Genomic DNA, 11,128 nt, shown 5'->3' with positions numbered 1-11,128 from the left:
GCGGATGCAAATTGGGCAGAATGTCGTATTGATAGAAAATCAAACTCGGGATATATTTTCAAACTAAATGGAGGCGTAGTAAGTTGGGCATGCAGAAAGCAACGTGTGTTTCACTTTCAACAACTGATGCTGAGTTTATTGCTTTATCAGAAGCTGCAAAAGAAGCAATTCGGATTCGCAAGATTTTGGCAGATATGAATTGTTTTCAAAGCTGTCCGACTAAGATATATGAAGACAATCAAAGTTGTTTGAGTCTGATTAAGGAGGAGCGTTTAAGCAACAGATCTAAACATATAGATACACGATTTCATTTTGTTAAGGATTACGTTGACAAGACAAACAGCTAATATCTTGTGTATATTGCCCATCAGAAGAAATGTTAGCCGACATGATGACTAAGCCACTATCAGCAAGAAAATTGGAATATCTAAGAGATAAAACGGGCGTCATATGCAAATGAGGAGGAGTGTTAAATATTTTTGGATATACTACTACTTTACATTTGCATATACTTGCTATATGTATTTTCATCAAGTTAGTTTAATAATTTGTCAAAGAACTTTTATTTTTATTTATTTATTGACAGTCTTTAAGACCTATAAAAAATCTTGTCAATTACATTATAAACTTATTTAATTTAATTGATTGCTCTTCTACTAATACTATACATTAACATTTTTCTTATTTTCTTTACTAATTTTTACTTATTTTCAAATACATACTTTATAAATTTATACATATTAATTTATTGTACAATTAATTAATTAATTATACGTACATTATAGCCTCGGGTTGGATAGCTGGCGAGGCCTAGTCTCCAGTCTATCTTTATGTTCAGCAGGCGGAAAGGCCTAGTTTCCGCTCTGCGTCAATAAAGGCGTTTACCATGGTCGGAAAGGCCGAGTTTCCGATCCATGTTCTTTTCATAATTATGTTGCTGTGAAACGGGCGGAAAGCTCCAGTTTCCGCCCCGTACTACGAACGAGCTGTTGGACATGGTCGGAAAGGCCGGGTTTCCGATCCATGCTCGTAACTCCTCTCATATGCCAGTATCTTGTTAGAATGGGGAGGCCCAATAGCAATCTTATATGTGTCCTTTGCAATGCTCGTATAATAAACTTTTGAATTTTTGTAAGCTATTGCAGCTTCTCATATCTACGGGGAGTTCGTTAAACATTTTTAAACCTTTATAGTACAAATCTCTCTTTTGATTTTCCGTCTGGCAAAATGGTAGTTTAAAGTTATCCCTGACTCTGGTTTCATAGGTGTGAGTGCGACTGCTGTACCTAAAGTTATCACTCAAGTATTTTGGAAGGGTTCCATTCTTTATATTATAAATAAACTTCATTGTATGGAAAAAGATTAGTTGTTTCACATTTAACCAGTTTAAATTGTTCAGCATTGATGAAATGCTGGTATCGTATCGGGCGTTAAGTATGTGCCTCATAGCTCTATTTTGCATTTTTTGTAGTCTCTCTATATACGACTCAGGTGTTATAAACAGGATAGTGGGGCAGTATATAAAATGTGGCTCAATAATTGATCTGTAAACCATAATTTTATATCTTCTACTTAGATGTTTACATGTCCTTTTCATAAATCCAATTTTTTTCGACGCTTTGTTGACGGTATACTCAATGTTATCATGGAATTTTAATTTATTATCAATTAAAACACCAAGATATTTAATTGTAGTAACCTCTGTAATTTTTTCATCCCTAACATGTAAATCGTGTCGCCCTAATCTAGTTTTATTTGCTGAAGAAATTATCATGTAATTAGTCTTTTTTACGTTTAACATTAGCTTATTTTTGCATAACCAGACATATAGTGAGTCTAAGTCATTTTGCATTTTATGAGTTGCTGTGTCCAAATCGTCTTCACTTATAGTCAACAGTGCATCATCAGCAAACAGTCTTATCTTACAATAACTGATTGATGATAAAATATCGTTGATGTAGATATTGAAAAGAATTGGTGCTAGTACTGAACCCTGTGGTAGTCCAATATCTACCGGTATATCCTTAGACAATACTTCTCCTATAACTGTGTGTTGCTTTCTATTAGTTAAGAAGCTCTCAAACCACTTCAGTTCTACCTCTTTAATACCAATTTGTTTCAACTTAAAAATCATTAGTTTTCGATCAATGGTTTCAAAAGCTCTTTTCAAGTCAATAAAAACTGCCAGTATTACTTTTTTACTTCTCATGTCTTCTTTCCATTGAGAAATAACCCAGTTAAGTGTCGTTTCACACGAATGTTTAGCTCGAAACCCTGACTGCTCTTTAATTAATATATTTTTATCTTCAATATACTCCATGAGCTGGTTTTTTACCACTGTTTCTAATATTTTCTCCAGATTTGGTAGAGTATTGATCGGTCGAAGTTCTTCAGCTTTAACTGTGTTTTTAATTTTTTTGACTGGAACCACTGTGGAAACTTTCCATTCATCAGGTACGATACCATCTGTTATACTTTTGTTGATCACAATTGAATAAAAATACCCCATGTATATTAAAGAGTCTTTTATTACTCCTTCAGATAATAATTTTTTCCCACCAATTTTATATTTAAATTTCTTGACAATTCGCACTATGTCATCAGTAGTTATTTCGTTAAATTTAAATGTGCTATCGATGTTATAATAGAAGTTATCACTATATTCTATATTTTCAATATTATTATTTATTTCCACTATGCTTTCAACAAAGTAGGTATTTAAGAACTCTGCTATTTGATTTTTATCTTCAATATATTGACCACCATGATGTATTAATGTAATATCTTCTTTTATACCATCATAGCAAACCGTCTGTTTTAAATATTTCCACATTAACTTGCTGTCGGACTGGTTAGTTATAATTTTATTCTCCATATATTTAATTTTTTTCAGTTTTATCATTTTTTTGTATTTTTTTTTAATGCTGTAGTAGTCTGACCATTGGTGTGACGCTTTTGCTAAATTGTATGCCTCTGATTTTCTTTTATTTAGTTGTGTCAGTTCGTAGTCATACCACTTATTCTTTATTTTAATGTTTATTTGTTTCACAAACGTTAATTGTTGCAGACTGTTAAGCAAGCATAGATTTAGGAATGCTACCATTTCCTCTAAATCAAGTCGATCAAATATGGAAAAATCGTAACATCTGAGTAGGTCAATTAAGCTATCACAACTATACCGTTCCCAAGAAACTATTTCTGATACCACTCTGAGAGGGATTTGATTTCCTATATTAATATTAAACATTATTGTTTCATGATCAGATATTTTGTGTCGATCAAGCCTCTTACATGCAATATTTTTCACATTTGAATATAGGAGATCAATCTTTGTCTCGGATGCCTCTGCTATTCGGGTATTGAAATCTACAAGTTGGTGCATGGAAATGGAATTAAACAACTCATTCAATTTCACACTGTGTGTCGATACTTTGTTCACATTGATATTAAAATCTCCAACAATTACGTTGTTAGACGTTGTATCACATATGTCCATTACTATTGAATCAAGATAGTTGATAAACTCACTATCACTAGTACTTGGGGAGTGGTATAAAACTCCAATTTGCCATTTAACCTCAAGATTTTTTAATTGCACAATAATACACCATAAATTTGTATTCATGGATTTATTATATTTTACCCTAAATTCCAGCGAGTTTTTAATGTACATAACTACACCTCCGGTGTGCCTACTATGTGAATCACATCTAATTGCTGTAAACGATGGTATACCTATTTCAGCATCCCTAATTTGATCTGTTATGCTAGTTTCGGAACAAAGTACAAGAGCTGGGTCAAATAACTCCACTAGTCTGTCGATTTCAAGTTTATTGTGTATTAAGCTATTAACGTTTAAGTATATTACTTTTAAATCTTCTGATTTTTTACTTATAACACTTGCTAGATTTGGTTGCTAGTAACCCACCCGCTGTTTTTGTATTTTCAGTTTTCTTTGGTAGACAGGGCATTCCTTGCTGAAAATGCTATGACCTGTATCGAGCTTAAAACCAAGATCTTTATTTGCATCCGCACAATTTCCACAGACAGGATTTGTTACCTGTGTACTACACTCATCAGATTTATGTTCACCCAAACATAGACCACATCTTAACTTCTTAGTGCATGTATTTGCGTTGTGATTGTACCCTAAACATTTGAAACATCTTTTAACATTTAGCCCATCATATACGCCACACTGATCCCACCCGATGTTAATCTTCTCCCGTTTTAGCACTTCCAAGTATTTCTCATGTTCAATTTCGATGATTGCGCTAAAGGTGCACACCGAGCTATTATTTCTTCTTTGTTTAAAAACTTTCACACATTTTATAAAAGCATTTTTCAGGAATTCGTTTTGTGATTTTATTTTAGCAATTATTTCATCATCATTATATTCTTCGCTCATATTGGTGACTCTAATTTTTGGGTTAATAACTTTAGATTCTCTGATTTCGTAAACTTGAGAATCTAATCTATTTTGTAGGGTTGTTTTAATTTTTTCCTTTTCCGAATTGTCGTCTGCCCTAATAACAACTGACCCATTGGATTTATCTATCACCTTATTAATTTTCATGTCAGTGGCATCTATCTTATTTAGGTCTTTTTTTGTTACTCCAACACTTTGTTTTGATTTTGGCTTAACAATAATAGGCGGGACACTTTTTAAAGCATTAGCATACGATGTAATGCTGTTACCATTGTTTGTGTTTTGTTCACCAACTTTTTTCACCTCTTTAATTATCTCCTCTCTTTGCTTAGACAAACCTTCAGCTGATTTCTCTAAGTAATCTTTATTAAAAATGCACAAGTTTTCCACCCTCTTAATTAAATCATCTTTCTCCTTATTTGCTTTTTTTAAAGTCTCCATTACCCTCTTAATTTCTTTCTCATTGCTAGCTACTAATTCCTTGATTTCCCTATTATGATTGTTTATTAGGCTTTCGAATTCCGTTTTCTGTTCGCATATATTTATTTTGTTGCTTTCCGCTATTGATATCATTTGTTTGAGCGCATAATCAACATTCGATATGTATGTAACACAGTCATCACACATGAATCTCAAGTAGGGGCAATTTACTAAACCTTGCAAACAGTAGTCATCTATAGATGCACACGCTTTGGTTTTGTGATAGACTCTACCACACACACCCGCACAGTGCAATCCAGTTTTATCTCTTATGCCTTTTCGGCACTTGTGACACTCTTCCATTATTCACTCAGCCACCGCGCTTTTGTTTACCGTTTTGTTTATTTTGTGCAAAAGAAAGTGGAATTAGAAAAATTATTATTTAGAGTTCAACTCTTGAATTCAATATTTTTCACTTGTTTAAAAATATCTCATTACTGGTATAGAGTCACTATCTCGTAAAACCATCAGCCGAGTTTATACATGAATATAAGTTTGAAATATCTCGATTTATAAAAAATTATTGCAGAGCAATCAAATGCACGTCTATTCACGTTGACTTCTCTCTCTCTATCCTCTTTTTTCATGTAATAGAATTTTTTCTTCATTCTTGTTACCAAGGCGAATTAATATAAGGTGATAGCAGGAGTACAAAAACAAAAACTTACATGTATTTTGTTTTTGCTTGGGCGGCATAAACTGTCAAAATCTGTAAGAGTGTGTGTAGAAATTCAAACAAAATTTTTCAATTTGATATCAGAAGCCCTGCGGCGAAACACATACACAAAATCAGCTGAGCTAGTAACACTACCTTATATTAATTCGCCTTGCTTGTTACCGAATCTGAACTGAAATAAAGAATTATTTCACTGCTGTTAAATACTATTTGTAAGAAATTTTATATAAATTCAACAAATATTGAGCATTTTAAGCCAAAAAACTTGCAAATTTTTTTCATTACCAAAATGCTCGAAAACCGATCGAATGGCTTTGTTTTTGTTTTCTTTAATCAAAAATTCAAGAGTTTTTCTTTCGTTTGGTATATGGGAAGTTATGGTTGATATCTTCTAAGTGTGTTTATTTGATTCAAATATATGGGCATAAATAATTTTCCATACAAAATCACTTCGTCATCATTTTGCAAACACGTGCATGCGTTGGAAGTGGGGGAAGGAGAAAAAAAGTATGTATGTGTGTGTAAGTACATATGTCGGCAGCTGATAAACAAATTGAGCAATATTTATAACCTAATCACAGCGTATTATATATATACTAGCAGACCGGCGAACTTCGTCCCGCACAAAATATTTTTTTTTATTGAAACTTTTTGGTTCAACATTTTCACCAACAATTCACGTTTACGATTTACATTGGCTCCCTCATCGGCTAAGATTATGGTTTGGTGGTCGTTTTCCGCCTTAATTAACCTAACGAAAGCGTTATGTCCGTGATGAAGTTCTTGAAATTGTGTAACATTTCATAGAACGGTTAATCTCACATCGAAATATATTTGAAGAACATTTCCTCTTCACTCCCTGGCGGCAACAATGATTCGGTTTTATAGTAAATCTGTCCAAGAAACTTTATAGTATGGTTGGTGCAATTTCAAAATGGATGCGTATAATTGTTCTACAGAAATCCATTTATTTCAGACGAAATACATCAAAAGTAAGTTTTACGGAAGAAATTTAAGTGAAAATATTTTTGTTTTTTACTTGAATTTATTGCAGTACTGATTGCCCTCACCCGCTTCGCTGAGTGTATGAAATTTTTGCGTGATACACTGAGTAAAACTTATTTCAAGAAAACTCAATTCAAAAACAGGAGGTTTAAAATTTGTTTAACCATCTTCAAAATATTTTCAAACTAAAACTTTCTTAAACTTCTCTATTTGTCATACTTTTTCAACTCAATTGAGATTTTAAACAGATGGAAACCCTTTACATGTAGTTTTGAAATTAAGCCCTTTTAAAATCGTTTTGACTGATTCCCATATTGTAATAATTCATTTAAATTATTGAATAGTTTGAATTTAACCTTTGAAACAGTTGGCAACCTTTTTAAACATCTTTCGTCTAACACTCATATTATGATACATATTCAAAACCATTTCGATTCATACCAATCTATACCAATATATATTTTGAAAGCCGTTTTTTTGTGTTCGCAAAGCTCGAGAACTGCCTAACCGTTTTTTTTGAAATTTGCGAAACCTGATTCAGACGTCCCAAGGACTATTATAGGCCAAAAAAAAATGAGGGGCATGGAACCTCCCATAAAAACCGAATTTTTCATACCGAATATCTCTGGAAATGTTCATGGTAGAGTACTGGAACTTGGTGTGGAGATATATGAAATCAATATTATACTCATGGAGAAAACGGGCTATTTGAAAAGAGGCCGTGGCGCCGTACAAACGTATATATTATTCATCTGTAGGTGTGTTTGTGAGTGAAGTCCTCCTAATTCTCGGACCGATTTTAACGAAATTTTTTGTGTGTTTTTGAGTAACTCTCTGGATAGTGTAGATTCACAAATTGACCCGCCAGTTGGCACTGGAGTTAAGTTATTACTAAAAATATTATTGATGATTCACTTTGGATATGTATTGGTAAAGGTAAAGGAAATCGTAAACGTGAATTGTTGGTGAAAATGTTGGACCAAAAAGTTTCGATAAGAAAAAATATTTTGCGCGGGACGAAGTTCGCCGGGTCTGCTAATATTATAATATTCCATTTAAACTAATTAAGTTGAATTTTTAAAAAGGTGGCAACCCTTGTGAAAGACTTCAATATTATTAAAAACTTTAAAGCTAAAGGTTTCTTAACAATATTTTGTTTGACAACCATATTTTAAATTTTCAGATGGCTTGCGTATAATTAATTTAAATTTTACTTTTCAAACATATTATTTTTCAAAATATATTACCCTACAGCTTTTTTAAGTCTTTTGACAACCCTTTTTATAATATAATTTTCAAATAAATAACTCCCTTAATTGAAGTTGAATTCGATTTTTTTTAAAAGGTGGCAGCCATCATCCGTGAGTAGAGAATGCTTTTATATACTTCCATACCAAGTTCCAGTAATCTACCAAAAATATTTCCTGAGAAATGCAGTATGAAAAATTCCGTTTGTATGGGAGGTGCCACGCCCTCTTGCCTAATAGAGATTAGATGTATCCTATATTTTAAGTTGGTCTAAATAACAGCAGTGTACAAAATTTCATGATGATCGGTCTAAATAACAGCAGTGTACAAAATTTCATGATGATCGGTTGAATAGTTAAAGCGTGAAAGCGAAGCAAACAAACAAACTCACTTTCGGATTTATAATATTAGTAAGGATGTTGATTGCAGTTAATGTGGATCTGTTTCTATTTTTTAGTAAACTGTGTATGCCTATACATATTATATACATATGTACATACATACATATATGTATGAACACATGTATGCATAATACGCGAAAACTTTTTGAAGTGAAACAACACTTAGAAAAAGACCAATCCAAGAATAAAAGTAAAGGTGAGTACGTACATAGATAAAGAAAAGGATAAAGGCAAAGGTAAAAATAAAAACAAAAACAAAGTTGCGCAAAGATAAAGGCAAAAATGAAGACGAAGATAAATTTAAACACTTTGGCGCGTATTCAGCAACTAAGTCGAAACTAACAAAGTTGCAACTTAAATTTAAGTACCAACTTAAAATTTACCTCTATTCATAGTCGCGTTTCAGACTTCTACTAAGTAGTTTCGACTTAGTTTACGATATAGCAAAACGAATGTGAAAATGTATCTATTTTTCTTTACGATATTTTGGAAAAATAACATTTTTATTAAATAATGGCAAGTTTGATCATCCGTTTATGTAATTTTTATTTTCATTGCATGATTATGCAAAAGAATAAGGTATCATTTTCTTGTTAATTGTGTGAAATAGCCAGAACAACCGCAGTGATGTGAAGTCGATGTTATCGAAAGCATGCTGTGAAACACACAAATAGTAGATATCTAAATGTTATGCACAAATTTACTTTAAAAGAACTAGCGTTAAACTGACTTTTTATTTGAGAATTTATCTAAATTATTCCAATTATAAAATTGTGATGTAGCTTTATTCGAATTGTAGTACGCATTTAATTTCATCTTCCGGTTAAAATGGATCGATCTTTGTAAATTTTAATTCGAGATTATTTAATATTATCAAAATCACCCTCTACCAACTTAATTTTTACATATTTCGTCTGTTTTCCCTTAATTTGATAAAATACTTCTTTCTAGTTACGACTTAGTTGCAGCTGCAGCCGAAACTAAATTTTAAGTTGGTACTTAGCCAGAAAAGTCGAAACTAAGGCGACTATGAATAGCTTTAGTTGTGACTTAGAATAGTTTCGACTTAGTTGAGTACTAAATATGACTATGAATATGCGCCTTTATTTATATAAGGGCAAAGGTGAAGGGGAATATGTATATAAAGAATATGATAAACAAATATAAGAACAAAGATAAATATAAGGAAAAAGATGAGGATGAGGATACCGATAAAAGTATAGAAGATAGAGGAAGAAAGATTAAAATATAGGTAGTTCTAGAGAAAAAGATATATGTAGATAGAGGCACAGAGACTCAAACTGCGAACTATTTCAGGATTTTAGAGCTTTTCGGAATTCTCGGGACTTATCGATACAATAATCGATATTTTGTCGGTTTTGTGATCGATATTTTTATCGATTTTGTTAACGATATTTTTATCGATATTGTTGTTGATTTTTCAATCGATATTTTCGGAACTTATCGATATAATGATCGATATTTTTATCGATTTTGTTATCCATATTTTTTATCGACTTTGTTATCGATATTTTGATTGATTTTGTTATCGATTTTGTAATCGATTTTGTTTTCGACGTTGTCATTGATTTTATTATCGATATTTTTATCGATTTCGTTATCGATTTTGTTATCGATTTTTTTATCGATGCTGTTATCGATATTTTTATAAGTTTCGTTATCGATATTGTTATCGATATTTTTATCGATGTTGTTATCGATATTTTTATCGATTTTGTTATTGATTTTGCTATCGTTTTTGTTGTCGATATTTTTATCGATTTTCTCATCAATATTTTTATCGGTTCTGTTACCGATATTTTTAATCGATATTGTTATCGCTTTTGTTATCGATATTTTTATCGGTTTTATTATCGATTTTGCTATCGATGTTGTTTTCGCTTTTGATGTCGATATTTCTGTTGATTTGTTATCGATTTAGTTATCGACTTTGTAATCAACTAAGTAATCGATTTTGTTATCGATATTATTATCGCTTTTGTTATCGATATTTTTTTCTTAGTGTGCTTCCGTTTTTGATTTGGATATGCCCTTAACCATACCACGTATTCTACGTTTAAATTTAGCGGCTGTATCTAAGATACAGCCTGCAGACCAAGACGAAGGCGCTGTTCCTTTTACCAAATTAAGGGAAAACAGACGAAATATGTAAAAATTAAGTTGGTAGAGGGTGATTTTGATAATATTGAATAATCTCCCATTAAAATTTACAAAGATCGATCCATTTTAATCGGAAGATGAAATTAAATGCGTATTACAATTCGAGTAAAGCTAGATCACAATTTTATAATTGGAATAATTTAGATAAATTCTCAAATAATAAGTCAGTTTCACGCTAGTTCTTTTAAAGTAAATTTGTGCATAACATTTAGATGTCTACTATTTGTATGTTTCACAGCATGCCTTCGATAAACATCGACTTCACACCACTGCGGTTGTTCTGGCTATTTCGCACAATTAACGAGAAAATTATACCTTATTATTTTGCATAATCATGCAATGAAAATAAAAATTACATAAACGGATGATCAAACTTGACATTATTTAATAAAAATGTAATTTTTCCAAAATATCGTAATGAAAAACCGATACATTTTCGCATTCGTTTTGCTATATCGTAAACTATGTCGAAACTACTTAATAGAAGTCTGAAATGCGACTATGAATAGAGGTAAATTTTAAGTTGGTACTTAAATTTAAGTTGCAACTTTATTAGTTTCGACTTAGTTGCTGGACTATGAATACGCGCCATGTAAATTTTGAGGCGAATTAAGATTTGACATAACTCCAGCACATGATCCAATTATTAAAGATCACGACGCTTTGATGTCCGCCATCTTGTAAATGAAAACAGCTGACGGCTGTGAC

This window comes from Rhagoletis pomonella, unplaced genomic scaffold (assembly GCF_013731165.1).
Source record: "Rhagoletis pomonella isolate Grant_MI unplaced genomic scaffold, Rhpom_1.0 Rhpom_scaffold_00003, whole genome shotgun sequence".
In the NCBI taxonomy this organism is placed as follows: domain Eukaryota; kingdom Metazoa; phylum Arthropoda; class Insecta; order Diptera; family Tephritidae; genus Rhagoletis; species Rhagoletis pomonella.
Note: the sequence above shows the minus strand (reverse complement) of the source record.